Raw genomic sequence first — 7,834 nt, 5'->3', positions numbered from 1 at the left:
GGTAGGTGGGAAAAACTAACTGAAGGCTGGGAGAACCTGTGGAAGACTTCCAGACTAATGTGATTTGATGGACCAAACCCCCTCCCAAAAAGGTTGTGGTGAACACACCCAAAAATTATTTAACCCAATGAAAAGCATGAACCAGTTTAGAGATCTACACTCAAAGTTCCTAAATTATTGATTATGTTTGTTTACATTTAAAAAGGGATATGCTATAGAGATTTTTATTGGTATGGAGCTTGGTTTATTGATAATACAAATTTAAGGTCAATTTTGTTATATATATATATATATATATATATATATATATATATATATGCTCTTCTCTTGATTAAGATATTGCATTTGTACAGCTCATTTAAAAACATAATGTACAATTTAAAATATTAGTAAATATAGAGTCATATATAACAGTCAAATTTATAGTCATTTTATTAGATTTTCTACATGTACACAATGTACTTCAGTTAGACAGGTATTCTGCAAATCTTTCAAAGACATTGTTTTACAGAAGCTCTTCAATTTAAGGAGATCCCAATTATTAATTGTTTCTCTCAGTGTCTATGCTTCTGGGATTATATTTTGGAAGTAGTCTTCTGTGCTAATGAGTTCAAGTGTACTTCCTAATTTCACTTCTATAAGGTTCAGTGTGGTTGGCTTTATGTTGAGGTTTTTGATCCATTTATACTTGAGTTGTATGCATGGTGATAGATATGGGTCTATTTTCCTTCTTCTACATGTTGTTATCCAATTATGCCAGCACCATTTGTTAAATATGCTTTCTTTTTTTCCATTTGATATTTCTTGCTTCTTTGTCAAAAATCAGGTGTTCAAAGATGTGTGGATTAATATTCGTGTCTTTGATTTGGTTCCATTGGTCCTCCTTTCTGGTCTTATGCCAATAACAGGCTATTTCCAGTACTGTAGCTCTGTAGTAGAGTTTGAAATCAGTGACTGTGATGCTTCCAGAAGTTCTTTTACAGGATTGTTTTGGCTATGCTGGGTTTTTTGCTTTTCCATGTGAAGTTGAGTATCATTCTTTAGAGTTCTGTGAAGAATTCTGATGGGATTTTGATGGGCATTGCATTGAATCTGTAGAGTGCTTTTGGTAAAATTGCCATATTTACTATGTTAATTCTACTACACAAGAGCATGGGAGAACTTTCCACTTTCTGGTGTCTTCTTCAATTTTTTTCTTTGAAGATACAAAGTTATTGTCATACAAGTCATCCACTTGTTTAGTTACAGTTACTCTGAGACATTTTATGCTATTTGTGGCTATTTTAAAGGGTGTTGTTTCCCTGATTTCTTTTGCAGCCCTTTTATCATCTGTATACGGGAGGGATACTGATTGTTTTCAAGTTAATCTTTTATTCTACTACATTACTGAAAGTGTTTATGAGTTGTAAAAGTTCCTTTGTATAATTTTAGGGATCTCTTATGTAAACTATCATATTATCAGCAAACAGTGAGAGTTTGACTTCTTATCTTATGATTTGTATTCCCTTGATCTCCTTTTGGTGTCTTATTTCTCTAGCTAGGACTTGAAGAACCATATTGAATAGTTATGGAGAGAGTGGACAGCCTTGTCTTGTTCCTGATTTCAGTGGAATCACTGGGAGTTTCTCTCCATTTAGCTTGATGTTGGCTATTGCCTTGCTGAAACTGAAAAGCTTCTGAAAAGCAAAGGACACAGTCAACAAGACAAAATGACAGCCTATAGAATGAGAAAAAAATGTTCGCTAACCACAAATCAGACAGAGATCTCATCTCCAAAGTATACAAAAAACTCAAGAAATTGGTCATCAATACAACAAATAATCCAATAAAAAATGGAGTACAGACCTAAGCAGAGAACTCTCAAAAGAGGAATTTAAAATGGCTGAAAGACACTTAAGGAAATGTTCGACATCCTTTGTCATCAGAGAAATGCAAATCAAAGCAAGCCTGAGATTCCATCTCACACCTATAAGAATGGCCAAGATCAAAAACACTGATGACAACTTATGCTGAAGAGGTTGCGGAGTAAAGGGAACACTCCTGCATTGCTGGTAGGAATGCAAGCTGGTACAGACCCATTAGATTTCAGTGTGGCGATTTCTCAGAAAATTAGGAAACAATGTTCCTCAAGACCCAATAATACCACTTTTGGGTATATATCCACAAGGTGCTCAATCTTGACACAAGGACATGTGCTCAACTATTTTCATATCAGCAGTGTTTGTCATAGACAGAACCTGGAAACAACCTAAATGTCCCCAGACTGAAGAATGGATAAGGAAAATGGGGTGCATTTACATAGTGGAGTACTGCACAGCAGAAAAAAAGATGACATCTTGAATTTTGCAGGCAAATAGATGGAGCTAGAAAATATTATTTTAAGTGAGGTAATCCAGACACAGAAAGATAATTCTTATATGTACTCACTCATGGGTAGTTTTTTTTTTTTTTTTTTTTGCTTTACTTCCAGTTTATTGTCTATGCTGAGCTCACTGCGCTTCAGAAAACTGTGTGGGGGAGGACAAAGCAGATACCCCACCCTGCAGCCCCAGCAAGGAGTTCTAGCTTCCAAACCATTTTATTGAAATGTGTGCCAAGATATGTGGGCAGCACAAATGTATGAACAGGGAAAAATAAAAATCACACATACAGTTATCTTAAAAAGTGAAGGTTAATCTTGGGAGATACCAGTTCCCCTCCCCCCCTCCAGAGTTCCAGCATTTCTGTTGTGGTTAAGCGTCTACTGAACTAGCATTTAAAAAGGAAACAAGAACTGCAAAAAATAAATCGCAACAGAACAAAACCAAAGAAAACCAACAGCATAAAGGAAAGAGACGTCTTCCTGCTTGATGTGCTCTTCCCAACATCTAATTAGGAGGCGTGCTGTGCGGTGGAGAAGCACAGCTTCAGAGTATACGGATATTGGCCATTTGGGTTTTTCGTTTGGTAATGGTTCAGGAAGCCCAAGGTCTCCAGGGCGTCGCTCTTAGAGTCCCACTCCAGCAGTCCAGAAGAGCTGCGCTCGCTTTTGCCTGAAAATACTTTCACAGAGGTTGGCCGCTTCACTCCCAGCTCATCGCAGATCTCAAAGAAGTTCTCCTCAGTCACCTCCAGGGGAGCATTGAAGAAGTGCAGTACATTGCTAGGGTGCTGGATGCGGTTCTTGGCTGCCTGCTCTGGGGTGGAGAACCGATTGTTCCTTGACTCACTGAAGTCTTTGTAACTTCAGGACCCGTCTTCTAGCCCGTATGACTGCCCAGGCATAATGGCTGGTTGCTTGGAAACACAGACATTCATCTTCTGCCCAAACATGAAGTTGTTGTTAAGGTGAGTAATGGCTCGGTCCACAGCATAGCCATCAGCCATCTCCACCATGGCGGCCCCCGGCTTGCTTTTCGTAAATTTCACCTTCTCCACATTGCCATACAAGCAGAAGACATTGAAGACTCGCTCACAGTTCATCTTAGATTGATCCAAGCCATAGACCATGAGCACAGGGCTGTCAGCGTGGGGGCCATAGTCGGGTGGTGGGGGAGGGGGTGGGGGATGACCATACTGGGGGCCATAGCGACTTGGGCCCCGACGGTGCACACAGGTGGGCCCATCCTTCTCCCTTCGTAGTGAGGTGGGGGGGGCATAGCCCTCATCATGGTAATGGCTGTGGTACCCACCATGGGGCCCTCCATATTCTGTGGGATGATCTCCCAGTAGAGGGGGCTGCCGCTGGCGTTTGTTGGGATTACTGCCAGGGTCACCTTGTCCACTGAGGTTGGGGTTTGTGTAGTCCCAAGTATCCTGATCATTCTTGAACACATTTAAACGGGTAGGCTTTGCATACTCGATCTTCAGAGTGCAACAGCCAGAATAGATGTCAGCCCCATTAAGTGAGGCCTTAGCCCACTGGGCACTTTGCACAGAGTCAAATTCCACCATAGCCTGGACTCCATTCTTCCGAAAAATGACAATTCTCTGAACAGGGCCACAAGGATTACAGATAGTGTAAAGAACATCCGTGGTTATGGAGTAGATGGGGTTCAGGATGGTAAACAGAAGCACACTGTTGACGCTCCGGGAGTCATCCGAGTCCCCGGGGCGAGAGATCTTCTGGCTGGTAGAATAATTGACAAAAGCAGAATGATCAGCAATGTAGATCTGGTTGTCCGCTGCGTAGTTCACCGCATTACAAGCCCCCAGCACATCTTCAAACTCCACCAGCGCCTGTCTCTTCTTTGGCATCACCACCACATAGCTGATGGGTCCAAATTCTTGCAGGGCTTCCACAAGGTCAGCTTCCACCACACCATCAATCAGGCCCCTGATGTGGACAACTGGGGAGGCAGGGGTTTTTTGGGGGTCATCGTAGTTCTCCCCGCCGCCGCCGCCCGCCGCCCCGGATCCTCCGCCGCCGCCGCCTCCGTGCTGGTCGCCAGCGTTTTTCAGTCTTCAGTCGTTTAGGGGCTCGGCCTCCCTCGTTGCTGCCGCTGTAATAGCGACCAACGCCGCCTCTGCCGCCCGCCGCCGCCATCCTCACCATCGCTCCACCCCGCCTCAGCTGCTCGTCCGGCTGCTGCCTCTGCTCTGGGTAGTTTTTCTTAACATAAAGCAAAGAAAACCAGTCTACAAATCACAATCCCAGAGAACCTAGGCAACAATGAGGACACTAAGAGAAACATACATAGATCTAATTTACATGGGAAGTAGAAAACGACAAGATCTCCTGAGCAAATTGGGAGCATGGGGACCTGGGAGAAGGGTTAAAGGGAAGGAGAGAGGCAGAAATGGGAGAATAGAAAAATGTAGAGTTCGATAGAAATCAGTTTCAAAAGACTACAGAATATGTCATTTAAAATGTTTTAAGAACTTAGTACTTTTCAAGACAATGAGACACATCTGCTTCTGGTAGTACCAATCTACTCCAAGAGGATAATGGGCACCAAAGAAACTCCTTTGGAGTTTTTTAGCCATTTGTGCAAGAAACTGCTCTTGCTTGGACAGCTTGATGAACTGGATTTGCAGGACCCACAGAAAAATGACCTCTAAAGTTTCCTAAGCAAGGTTAGACAGTTCTTCAGGGTTCCTGCTTCATTAAAGAGTCTGCCAGATAGTCTGCAGAACACAGAAGAAAGTGACTAAAATCTGCCAACAAAGGCAGAACTGTCTTTGAAATTTCCTGCTTCATGGAAAATTCTGTTGGATACTGTGGGCTGGTAGGCTGAAGATGGATGCTCCAGTGATACAGAAGAACTTCGTGAGACTATCCAGGCAGTGGGATATCTCTTTCAATTCTAGAGTTTTGGAAGTTGCTTACAATGAACTTATTGTTTACTTAGGTAATATTATATCCTTTTGGAGTCTTTGACGGAGTTGAGGAATTGATAACTATAGTTTTCCTTCATTATGATAAAAGATAAAATAGATATAAATATTGTAACTATAATTCTTGCTTGATGACTGTTTTGTTGTATGTAATTGCATTATGTTAAAATTAAAACCTTCCTTATTATTTAAACAAAAGCGAGGTAAGGTGAAATTCCCATCTCTATGCTGTGAATACTGTAGGTGAATAAAGAAACTGCCTTGGCCTGTTGATAGAGTAGGGTAGAGCTAGATGGGGGAAACTAACCTGAATGCTGGGAGAAAGGAGGCAGAGTCAAGGGGAAGCCATGGAGCTGCCATCAGAGACAGATAAGCTAGAACCTTGCCGGTAGGTAAGATAAAATATAAAATGCTGGAAAGGGGTTAATACTAGATGTAAGAGCTAGCTAGCAGTACACTTAAGTGATTGACCAAGCAGTGATTTAAATAATATAGTTTCTGTGTGTTTATTTTGGGAGTCTGGATGGTTGGGAAAACAAACTAGTAGTTTCCTACAACATAGAATGAATATTTAAAATAATATACATTTAAAGACCTAACAAAAATGAGAAGAATGCAATTATATCTTAAAATTTCTAATTCAAATTATTTTAGAAATAGTAATGGCAGAGGTGAAGACACCTAGATAGTTTTGTGTTTGAGTTGTGCTGTAGATGAGCATAGCCAGAGCTGTGGGGAAATGAACTAGGGGATAAGAACTGTGGGGATATGAACTGTGAGGATATATAATGAATGTACACAATAGACAACTAAACATGGAAGGCTGAATAACAGAGACTTAACATTGTTCACTAGCATCCTCAAGTGGAAATATGTATTATAAAATCTTAGGTTTTTTGAAGTTTCAGATGCTCTATTTCCCACTGTATTAATTGGACTGAGAGGTAGAAAATACAGAGACTGAAGTTGAATTTCAAAATCCTTCCTGTATTTTAAGAAGCCTTTTAGATTTTCTGACATCAGTTGTGATGAAGTCTTTTGAGTATAGTACTGATGGATGAGAAAGAGGAAAAGACCTGTATTTGATTTTTAAAAAAACAGCTTAAGTATTGCAAAAGAATAAATCTGATGAAGAAGATGAAAAAGAAATATAGGTGAGAAGATAATTCAATTTGTTTTCTTTCAAATGTGCGTTCTAACGTGCGATTCTTAGGTTTGGGTTAAGTTGGAGTGAGTGCTGTGGAAGATAAAAGACTAGGAGAAATCATGAATGGGGGGGGAAGGCAATAAATCAGAAGGCAGCAGAATACATCCAAATGAAAACAATGGATTACTGGAGTCTGAAATGTTTAAGAGAATAGAGGCAGGTGAATGAGAAAGAAAAGAGGATGGAGAGGTAGTTAACAGAAACTAAAACTAAGGATGCTTGAAAAAGAAAGATGAGAACAACTGCTTTTTAAGTTACTCAAATACTACATATAATGTTTTAACGATGGTAGACATTATGGGTGAATAATGATGATCATGGAAGCTCTAAGATACTAAGTGTAAATCTTATGTCAGGGGTGGGAGTCTGCCTTAATTTATTTTTTATTGTTGTGATGGAGACCAAAAGTGTTTGCAGAGGAAAGAAATGATTTGACTTTCATATTGTATGTCACAGCAGGGCATTGAGTGGAAACAAGATAGAAACCTGGACAGGTTTCATGGGTCACGAAGGAATGCTGCTTACAAATGTGTACTACATTGTTCTCAGACTACTTTATCATACCACTCAGGACCACTTGCCTAAGGATACACTGTTCTTTTCGCTTGGCCTCTTCCCCATCAGTAAGAAAATATCCTACAGACTTACTATCCAACCAATCTTACGGGGATGGTTTGCTCCATTGAGAGTACCTCTCCTCTAATGAATCTATTGTGACAAGCTGACATAAAACTAACCCCAGATACCTTCCTAGACATTGGTCAGAGAAGTCCTAAACATTCCCAAAAGAAAACAACAACAAACCCTCACAGGCTTTGATCACTGCTTTTAGTTTACCACCAGAACTAAATGGTATGAACCTATTGTTAAAACAGTCTCATACTTTGCTTACACGTTATAGAGAAAGTAAGCTTTGACAGTTCTGGGCATTGTTGGTTAGGCTAATAGGAGGGAAAAAGAAGCAATAGTCTTGGGGGTGAGTGGTGAGAAGGGGAGTATGGGGAGAGCTTTGGGGAATCAGATGGTTGGGATGGAGAAAGAGTACTTACTTCTTAATGAGATATGCTTGATATATGTTTATGATGTAAAGACATCACATAAAATGTGGTGTCAACAGTGTAAGTCAGAAAATAGAAAGAAGTGCTGTGCATTGCTATTTTCTGGACATGGCATGACTATTACTTTCAAACCCAAAGTACCTGTACTTACCTGGACAAGACTGACCCATTAACATCCCTCAAGCTATGGAGCAGTAGGCAGTTGGTAACTAAAGGTGTAGGGTGAGAAATTTTCTCTTTTAGATTGACTTTG

The 7,834-nt window shown here is 40.5% G+C and overlaps 1 pseudogene; it reads right to left on the bottom strand.

The window, feature by feature from the left end:
• Positions 1-2,559: 2,559 nt before the first annotated feature.
• Positions 2,560-4,549, bottom strand: LOC125391140 (heterogeneous nuclear ribonucleoprotein L pseudogene; annotated as a pseudogene).
• Between the last annotated feature and the right edge of the window lie 3,285 nt (positions 4,550-7,834).

This window comes from Myodes glareolus, chromosome 16, assembly GCF_982192425.1.
Source record: "Myodes glareolus chromosome 16, mMyoGla1.1, whole genome shotgun sequence".
In the NCBI taxonomy this organism is placed as follows: Eukaryota; Metazoa; Chordata; class Mammalia; order Rodentia; family Cricetidae; genus Myodes; species Myodes glareolus.
This window is presented reverse-complemented; position numbering and strand designations above follow the sequence as displayed.